Source organism: Galeopterus variegatus, unplaced genomic scaffold, assembly GCF_000696425.1.
Source record: "Galeopterus variegatus unplaced genomic scaffold, G_variegatus-3.0.2 Scaffold4297, whole genome shotgun sequence".
Classification (NCBI taxonomy): domain Eukaryota; kingdom Metazoa; phylum Chordata; class Mammalia; order Dermoptera; family Cynocephalidae; genus Galeopterus; species Galeopterus variegatus.
The window spans coordinates 13331-22010 of NW_007730408.1; the positions used below are offsets into that span (position 1 = coordinate 13331).

At 50.1% G+C, this 8680-nt stretch overlaps 1 long non-coding RNA gene across 1 annotated transcript; it reads right to left on the reverse strand.

Annotated features, from left to right (window-relative positions):
- Positions 1-1355: 1355 nt before the first annotated feature.
- Positions 1356-8128, reverse strand: LOC103602785. The gene is made up of 3 exons (XR_551557.1): positions 7916-8128; positions 6161-6323; positions 1356-1719 (listed from the first exon to the last, which is right to left on the reverse strand). It is a non-coding gene; the product is annotated as an uncharacterized LOC103602785 (long non-coding RNA).
- Between the last annotated feature and the right edge of the window lie 552 nt (positions 8129-8680).

Consider the following 8680-nt stretch of genomic DNA (forward strand, 5'->3'; position numbering starts at 1 on the left):
GCATGGTGTTTTCAAAGTTAATGTATGTTGTAGTGTAAATCAGTACTTCATTCCTAGTTATTGCCTGTCTTCCACTGTATGGAGATACCACAATCTATTTATTCATCAGTTGATGGGCATTTTGGTTGTTTTCACCTTCTGTATGTTATGAAATAATATTGCTGTGAACATTCTGTAAGATTGCTGAGGAAGGAGACGCTAGCCAGGTAAAGGAAGAAAAGATTTTACTAGCAAGCAGCAAGCAGACCTGCCAGGCTGAGCTGAAAAATGGTATCAGCTCTCAGAGGCAGTTGGTTGTCTTCTTTTATAGGGTTAAGATTAGCATCTGGCCTAGCCTAGGAAGACAGTCACAATGTTCCATTGCAGGTACAGTTTGCTTATGGGAACAGAGACTTGGGGAGACAGAAACCTTGGGCTAAGGGAGGGAAACAGTTACAATATTACTCTAAGTACAGCTTGCTGAGCCTGCTCATGGGAACAGAGACTTAGGGAGATAGAAACTTAGAGGAATGAAACTTAGAGAAACAAAACCAAAGGTTGTGGGCTTTTTAATAGTCAGGTTCTCAGTTACAAGGACCTAACACATTCATGTACAAGTTTCTGTGTGGATGTATGTTTTCATTTGTCTTGGGTATGTATCTAGGAGTGGAATTGCTGGGTCATAATTATATGCTTAATTTTTGAGGAACCACTGAACTGTTTTCCAAAGTGGCTCCACCTGTCAAAAAGTTTTGGTTCTTATCTTCTCCATTGCTCTTGTTCTTGTTTATTTATGTGCATATCCCTGGACTGGCAATAGCAGATGGTGCAGTGGAGGCAGAGATGGGTGTAGGGGCCTATGTGGTTGTGCAGATCAACTGCTCCCTCTTCTGTCACTCGAGTGAAGGGCAGTTTCTTTAATAAATGATACCCTTTTTCTGCTGTCATAGGTTGCTACTGTGCTCTCTTGCTTCAGCTGGCCTTTGCTTTTTAAGCTATTTTTCTCTTTTCCTCTCTTCTATGTGTGCTGTAGACATGAGCAAGAGGTGGTTTTGTTTTCTTTCCTTGTTCATCTGTCAGTTTTAAGGAGAATGGGTGGTGTCCGGTTCAAATTGGCTGTGGTAAGTAACAAGAGGAGCCAGGCAAAGGGTTCAAGGCAAGCTTTAATGGAAGCGCTCTCAGGCGAGGTTCCACAGCCCTCAAGGGAGTGAGGCTGGGAAAGTCGCACCCAGAGTGGATACAAGCAGGTATTTATAGGGGAGGGCTGTGGGTGAGTTTTTTGACCATATATGATAAGGAATGGAGCAGGGTTCAGTTTCTGGTTCCTGCCTTCTGAGGAGGGGGGAGGGAAGGGGATGGAGTTCACAAGATGGAGGGGAGGGGTGGAGTTCACAAGGTGGAGGGGAGGGGTGGAGTTCACAAGACGCAGGCTCCATCGCTACTCTGTTGCTGATTTCCAGTCCTCCCGATCCTGCCGGCCCAACATTCTGACCTTTTTTTGTTGTCATAGGGCGATGACTCAGATCTGGCTACTTCCTGCTGAGTAGGGGGTGTTGTAGGGGTTGTCAGAAGTGGGCACGTGGGAGTAGGAGTGCAGCAGAAGCTGGTTGAGAGATACCCTAGACACCTCTCGAATTCATTCGAACTTTGGCAAGAGTGTGGAGATTGGTTTCGACTACACCTGTTTCATTGATGTAGTAACAGCATCTTCCTTGAGGAACATGCAGGTGCCGCCTCTATCTGCAGTGAGGAGGTTCAAGGCGAAAAGCAGGGATAGAGAAATTAACTGAGGCCTGGCAGTTGCAAAATTCTTTTATAAATTCACCCTTCACAAACCACTGTTGTGACTTACTCAGACCTTCTGTGATGTGCTTAAACTTTTCTTCTTTGTCCCCATACTTCTTTCCATTCTGGAGCAATCCAGCCATTCTATTCTAGGACAAAATTCACTACACAAGATGCTTCTCCACACAAAAGTATTTTTTCTTTTTTTTTTTTTCCTTTTTGTCTTTTTTCGTGTCCGGCAATGGATCGCAACCCTCAGTGTCGCGCCCATACCGGACCGGGACTGGCAACGGGATCGCAACCCTCAGTGTTGCTCCCACACCTCGCTCAGCCAGTGAGCGGGAACCGGTCTGTATGTGGGATCCGAACCCTCGGCGGGAGCGCCTCCACACTTCCAAGCGGCGCACTATAGCAGTGCGCCACCGGGCCGGCCAGTACTTTTTCTTTTTAACCTTTGTAACCACAATGACATCTTCATAGCTTTCCCATATCTCCTCTTTTCCTACAATCTTGTCTCCTTTTTAGCAACAATACCAAATTAGCCTCATTTGCCTAAGAATTGCATACAGCATGATCTGTTTTTGGCTGCATTCACAACTTTGGCCTTAAAACCTTCTAGCAAAGATAAATGCAATCCTGTTTGACCAGTAAACCCAGGGGGAAAATGTATGCTGATAGTTCTGATAACATTTCTCATAGCAGTCTGATTTTCAAAAAAACCTTTTTACCCCCCTTTTTTTTCAGTAAACTTCTGCTTTAACACTTGCAGAACTCTGCACAGATAGACACACTTTGTCCAGGTTTCTGTTAACTAAAATCTCCATCTGTATCCTGAATCAGTAGCGGTGGGACTAAGAGACAGAGTCAGGAGAATGGTGACGTGATAGCCGAACCCGGGTAGGCCCCAAAGGCTGTGCCGTCCATACGTCTTGGGAGGAGGCCTCAGAAGGGGCACACTTAAGTTTGGAAAGGTGTGCCCAGGGACAGTGTCCCAGAATTTTGCGGCTGTGGGGGTGGTTAGAACCACCGTGTAGGGACCAGTCCACCTGGGCTGTAGGGTTTTTGGATGTGGTTTTTTCAGTAAGATGCTATCTCCTGGGGTTAAAGCCTGGGGAGTATCCACGGTGGGGTCCCCAGGGGTGGGAGTAACTGAGTCAGTGTGGGCCCACAAAAGGGCCCTTAAAAGGGTTAGGTAGAGTAGGTGGGATAAAAGGGGTGGTGGTGAGGCTGGAAAGTTGTGGGTCAGCAGGAAGGGCCATCCGTAGAGGAGTTCAAAAGGGCTGAGGCCTGATGGCCCCCTAGGGGTGGCCCTAAGCCTTGTAAGTGCCAATGGGAGGAGGGTTGGCCAAGAAAAGCGGGTCTCGAGGGAAAGTTTAGTAAGATGTTCCTTGAGGAGGCCGTTGGCTGTCTCAATCTTACTCAAGGATTGGGGATGGTAAGGGATGTGGAGTTTCCAGGTGACGTTCAGACTTTTGGAAACCTGCTCGGTGACACTGGAGGTGAAGGCTGGGCCATTGTCAGATTGTAGGGTCTGTGGGAGGCCAAAACTTGGGATTACATGTTCAATGAGTACAGCAGCTACCACGTCCACTGTTTCTCGACCTGTGGGGTAAGCCTCAATCCATCCTATAAAGGTGTCCACCAAAGTTAGTAATGGTAGGTTTTGTGACGTGGCATGTGGGTGAAATCAAGCTGCCAGTCCTCCCCCCATTGATGGCCTTGGAGCTGATGGTTAGGTTCCACTCTGCGAATTCCCCCTTGAGAGTTAACAGCAGAACAGGTGCTGCAAGACTGATGAACCTCCTCAATGAGCTTTCAGAGGTGTGGGTTATGGAAAAGGGGTTCTAGGAACCGATATGAAGCTTTTGGACCAATGTGGAGGGATTGGTGGACGTCTGTAGTGATGCTGCAGGCTAGGTGGTCTGGGAGGGTGACCTTATCTTGGATAAAAATCCAACCATTGTCCCTGATAATTCCCCCCAACTGATAGAGGGTCTGAGTTTCTTCTTTGGTATACAAGGGGGAATGGGGTGTGTTGAGGAAAAGGAGAGGAGCTGGGCCAGAGCCTAGAGCCATAGCCCAGGCCATGGAATTGGCTTTATCGTTGCCTTTAGATATAGGGTCTTTAGAGGACTGGTGGCCGTGGCAGTGAACAATAGCCACCTCGGTTGGGAGGCTAAGGGCCTCAAGTAGCTTTGAGATGAGGAGCCCCTTGATTATTGGGGTCCCTTTAGTAGTGAGGAGTCCTCATTCTTGCCAGAGGACAGAGTGAGTATGGGTGATGAGGAAAGCATGTCTGGAATTAGTGTATATAGTGACCCGTTGTCCCTTGGACAGGTGGAGGGCCCGAGTGAGGGCTATCGGCTCTGCCTTTTCAGAGTCTGTTCCGAGGGGAAGGGGTACAGCCTCTAAGGTGGCATCTAGTGTAGCAACAGCATAGGCTGCATGGCTTTGGCTGTCCGGGGCAATGAGAGAACTACCATCTACGGAAAGCACATGGTCAGGATTAGATAGGGGCCGGCCAGAGAGCCCTGGGAGTGAGGGAATAAAGTCCTCTAAAAGTTGAAGACAGGAATGTAAAGGGTCGGGAGTAGTGGAGGGAGTAGGCAGAGGGTCGCAGGGTTTAAGCCAGGGGAGGTGGATAAAGAAATTTGGGGATTTTTGATGAAAAAGACGTGGTACAGTTGGATTCTGGAAGGGGTCAAATGGGCAAGGGATTTGTGGCTGAGCACATCCCCCAAGCGACAGGAGGAAAAGACAGTGAGGGGTTGGCTCAAAGTAAGCTTAAGAGCTTCTTTGATCAGGGAGGCAGCAGCTGCTAATGCCCTCAGACATGGCTGCCATCCCTGGACCGTGACATCTAGCTGTTTTGATGAGTGTGCCACTGCCCGATAGGCCAGTCCTGCAGGCTGGGCCAGGAGGCCGGTAGCCAAGCCAGAACGCTCATCCGTAAATAGATGAAAGGGCTTTGAAGGGTCTGGGAGAGCCAGAGTGGGTCCTGCAGTAAGACAATCCCGTAGCCTAGAGAAAAAGTTGTTTAATGGTGGGGTCAGTTAATGGTCCCTGTGAGGTGTCCTTAGCTGCTTTGTATAGGGGTCACACTAGGAGGGTGAATTTGGGGATCCACTGTTGGAAGAAACCCACAAGGCCCAGAAAGGAGAGGATGTCATCGGCACTCTGGGGAGGCTGGAGATCCCGGAGGAGGCAGATATGGTCCCCTCTAAGGGACTTGGAAGTGGGGGTTAGGGATATACCTAGGTAAGTAACTGTGGGGGTGCAAAGTTGAGCCTTGGAAGGAGTGACCCGATAACCCCTAGACCCAAGGAAATTGAGAAGGGTGGCAGTATCCTCTTAGAAAGAGGATAATGAGGTGCTGCAAAGAAGGAGGTCATCCACATATTGGAGGGGCGTGCTGTACTTTAGAGTGCAAAGATTGAGATCTTTGGCTAAAGCCTGGCTGAAAAGATGGGGACTACTTCTAAAGCCTTGTGGCAAAATAGTCCAGGTAAGTTGTTATGAAGTATGTGTATCAGAGTCCTCCCAAGTGAAGGCAAAAAGGAAATAGGGTCTGGATGAAGTGGGACAGAGACGAAAGCATCTTTCAGATCCAAAACGGAAAATCGGGAAGTGGTAGGGGGAATGTTGGAGAGCAGGGTATATGGATTGGAGATGACCAGCTGGAGTGGGACTACAGCATCATTAATAAGTCTCAGATCCTGCTCTAGGCTCCGGTGGGCTTCTTTACGGGGAGGATGGGGTGTTGCAGGGGTAGCTAATGGGTATGAGTCCCTCCTGGTGGAGCCAGTCTATGATGGGTTTGAATCCTTGTCAGTGGGTTTCTGAAATCGGGAATTGAGGACGGGAAGGAAAGGTGGTTTGATTTTTTAATTGTATTTTTACTGGGGAATGGTGAGAAGCTACTATTGGCTTAGAAGTATCCTAAACCTGGGGATCTACTGATAATGGGAAGTGGGGTGGTTGGGAAAGGTCAGGTGAAACTAGGGCCAAAATAAGGTGGGTGTAAACAGTGGGTGAGGGGGAAAGATTAATGGTGGCCTGAAGCTTGTGAAGGCTATCCCGGCCGAGGGGGACAGGGCAGGAGGGGATTATTAGGAAACAATGAGAGAAGGGAAACCCATCCAGGCTACAGGAAAGGGGTGGGATGGTCCTTGGATTAAGAGGTACTGTCAATTCCCATGACAACCACTGGGGAGGGGAAGCTGGTGCCCGAGTAGGAAGGCAGAACAGAGTAGGTAGCCCCCATGTCCAACAGGAAGGAAATGGACTTACCTGCTATCTGGGGCATGACCCTGGGCTTGGCATGGGTGAGAGGGGTTTCCGAGTCTGGGCCCCATCAGTCGTCAACCAGGCCAAGGAGCTGGAAGGTAAGACTTACTGGCTCGGAGTTTCCTCTGCGTGGAGGCACCAGGGATTCTCCAATGTCAGGGCAGATTTCCAGTGGCCCATCCTCCGGCATTGAGGGCATGGGTGCGTTGGTTCCTTTGGATTTGGACATTGATGAGCCCAGTGTCTGTCAGCGCCACACTTGAAGCAAGCCCCTGGGGGGAGGTATGCTGAGTTACCCCTTTCCAATGGCTCCTGGAGCCAGCCGGCTGCAGGGCTGCTACCAAGGCTTGGGTTTGGAGTTGGACCTTCTGCTGGACCTGGGCTTGTCTTTTAAGTTTGGCCGTTTCCTCCCGGGCATTAAAAACTTTAAATGCCATTCTCACCAAGTCGGGAATGGGAGTTTGAAGGCCCTCTTCAGCCTTTTTTAATTTTGGGGCAATATCAGGGCTGACTGAGAGATAAAATGGGTGGCCAGGACAGTAGCTCCTGCCGGGGTGGAGGGGTCTAGGCAGGTATACTGAAGTAGGACCTCAGTGACTCTGTTAAGGAAAACAGTGGGATTTTCAACTGGGCTTTGGGTGATTTTCTGCAGTTTGTCATAATTGACAGCCTTATTAGCAGCCGCCTGCATTCCGGTGATGAGGCACTGAACCATGCGGTTGCGGTGTAGGCCATTCTGATAGTCCCACCCAGGGTCTGCAGCGAGAACTGCCTGAGCTCCTACCGGCATAGTCGGATCAGTTAAATGGACATAATCTGCATGTTCTTGGGTGACAGCCTGGATGCATTCCCTTTCCTCTGCTGTGAGGGTTGTAGTCTGGATGACATGTAAATCATGCCATGTTAGGTCATACACTTGAGCTAAATATTGTAACTCCCTGGTTTAGTTTCCCAGGTTAGCAGAGTAGGAACCCAGCCGCTTTTCAGTTTGGGAGAGGTCTTGGTGTGAGAAGGGTGCATGAACTCGAACCACTCCCTCGGTACCGGCGACCTCCCTTAAGGTCGGACCAGGCCGGGGGTAGGTGGGATTACTCGGGACCATGCCGGGTGGAAATGGGAGGCGAGCCAGGGGGTGAAGGTACTGGGGCAGGTGCCGAAGTTACAGTAAGGGAAGGGGGAGAAGGAGGCTCTGGATAGGGAGGGGGAGAAAGAGTTGCTGGCCCCCAAGCCAGCGGGCTGGCCAGGTTTTCAGGGGGTTCAGACAGAGGAGAAGGGGAAGGATTCAGGGGTTTTAGGGGCAGACGGAGCCGGTGTGGTCCGAGCGAGGAGGACTTGGGAAATGGAGCAGCAGGTGCAGAGGGAGGGACGACAGCGTAGGTCCCAAAAAGACTGTACGTAAGGGACTTTGGACCATTTGCCTTGGCGCCTACAAAAGTTGTCCAAATCTGTGAGGACCTCATAGTCAAAGGTGCCCTCGAGAGGCCATAGAGACTGATTATCCGATTGATGTTGAGGCCGGGCCACTGAACAGTAATAGATAAGGTGGCGCCTTCTCAAGGGTCTTGTGAGAGTCCCCAAAGTATCGAGATTGGCCAGCAGGCAACCCAAAGGGGTTTTGGGGTCAGATTTGGACTGGGCAGTTTCCATGATTCCTGCCAGGCAGGCCAGGGATTAAAACAGGCGTACCCATTTAGAATCCCAGGCTGCGGATGGAGGGAAGGTGGCTGTCCTGAGGAGGGAGACGTCTCCCGATCCTCAGGCACCAAGTGGGAGTCACCTGGTGACTTGGTTGAGTAGTCCTGACGTGGCCACGCGTTTGCAGGCAGGACCACCCAGATCGGGGCATGGAATTGGGGGAACTTACCCAGTGTCTCGAGGCATGGGGCTCAGATGAGGTCCTTGTAATGGGAGGAGGGAGGCCTCCCACTGGAGCCGGGCCTCAACCTCCCCCCGGGTTACGGCACCAGATGTCTGGTTCAAATTGGCGGTGGTAACAGGAGGAGCCAGACAAAGGGTTCAAAGCAAGCCTTAATGGCTCGGAAGAGGTTCCAGGGCCCACAGGGAGTGAGGCTGGGGAAGTCACACCCAGAGTGGATACAAGCGGTATTTATAGGGGAGGGCTGTTGGTGAGGTTTTTGCCATATGGTAAGGAATTGAGCAGAGTTCAGTTTCGGATTCCTGCCTTCTGGGGAAGGAGGGGGGAGAGGGAGGGGGGTGGAGTTAACAAGGTGGTGGCTCCATCGCTACTTTGTTGCTGCTTTCCTGTCCTCCCCATCCCGCTGGCCCAACAGGTGCAGAGATTCTAGTTTAGGCTGCTGCCATTATCCTTTGGGAGAGCCTAAATGCAGTTTTTTTATTTATTTAATTTATTTTTTGAACCCAATCTGGATCAAAAATTTGCTCAAACAAATTTAGATAGCTCAAACACAAACCCGCAGAGCTTTGTAATCCAAGAGAGAACCTACCCATAATCCCCAAATGCAGCAAGAAAATAGTAAGAATGACAGGCTCAGCGGTCCCTGGGCCTGGCTACTTGATGCTCCCAGAGGTCGCTGGAGCTCTGCTTCTGATCCTGCCTGACTATACGAAATATGTTAAATGAACAAGTTGTAAAATTTAACTGGATTTA